Source organism: Phytophthora cinnamomi (genome assembly GCF_018691715.1).
Source record: "Phytophthora cinnamomi strain GKB4 chromosome Unknown Contig41, whole genome shotgun sequence".
Lineage (NCBI taxonomy): Eukaryota > Oomycota > Peronosporomycetes > Peronosporales > Peronosporaceae > Phytophthora > Phytophthora cinnamomi.
In genome coordinates, this window is record NW_027150974.1 from 105001 (window position 1) to 106234 (window position 1234).

Consider the following 1234-nt stretch of genomic DNA (forward strand, 5'->3'; position numbering starts at 1 on the left):
AACATATAAACCAAACAGCCGAGCGTACAGGCTGACAACCTAAAGTGATTTACTTTCGCTAATGGGGCGGCGAAAGGAGCCAAGTCGTAAGTCGACATGGCGGGATGCCTAAACTGTTAAACCTTTTTTTCGCCAAGTCTTTTGTGCGAGAAAACACTTTGCGTGAAAATCGCTAAGTGCCAGCGTGTGCCGTTGGTCTTCGGCTAAGTCCGTAGGGCCTTTGGTGTGCCGGACACTTTGTGTGAAAACCGCTAAGTGCCAGTGCGTGCCGTAGGCCTTCGGCTAAGTCCGGGTGGTCTTTGGTGTGCAGGAGGTGTGGCAGGAAGGGGTCAAAAGTAACTAGCGTAGGCGTAGAAGACGTAGAAATAGACTAGGATAAAGTATGGAAAATGAAGCAAAAGACTTTGCGAAAAAACGCTAAGTGTTGGCGCTGTTTTAATTGTATGGGGTTTGCGGTGGTTTTGTATGGAACTAACAACAGGCAGGAAGCGCGAGGAAGCGCTGCGAATATGGAGAAGGTGATGGAAGGTGACGGCGAGGAAGCGCTGGATATGGAGGTGAAGATGGAGGAAGGTGATGAGGGAAGATGGAGGAAGGTGATGGCGGTGGATATGGAGGTGATGGCGGAAGGTGGCGCTGGATATGGCGGTGAACATGCATCACTACGGCTGATATGCACGAAAATGGCGATTCATGTCGCATATGACGTGGCTACGTGTGCGTGGAAGCTGTATGGACACCTTGGTGCATGTGCATTAGCGCCTGGAAGCGTGTGCGTGAATATGGAGCGGGGAGGTATCTGCACGGCTAGGTGTCGTGTGGGTGTGCATGCCTACGTGTCGGCATAGCGTATGCATTGTTGTAGGCTGCAGGGTACCCTAAAATGGCAGTGAATGGTGACCACACGTTGCGTGTGTGTGTGCCACACACACCCCTCGGCCCCTCGGTCCTCCCCCCTTGTGTGGCGCACGCTGTGTGGTGTGGCGTACCTCTGTAGTGTATGGGTACACAAAGTGTAGCCATCCACCCACCCAGCCAGCCCCGACTTGGGCTGCATTGAGGCAGCTGCCAGGGGCGCCTGGTTGGTTCAGGTCCACCTGTGTCCACCTGTGGGTGTCCACATATGCCCCATAAGTGTGTGTGAGTGTCATGCATGAATAGGCGTGTAACACAGAGACTGTTGTAGACGGCCATCTTAGGCTGAAATCACCGTATCCCGTCTGCTCTGCGAAGT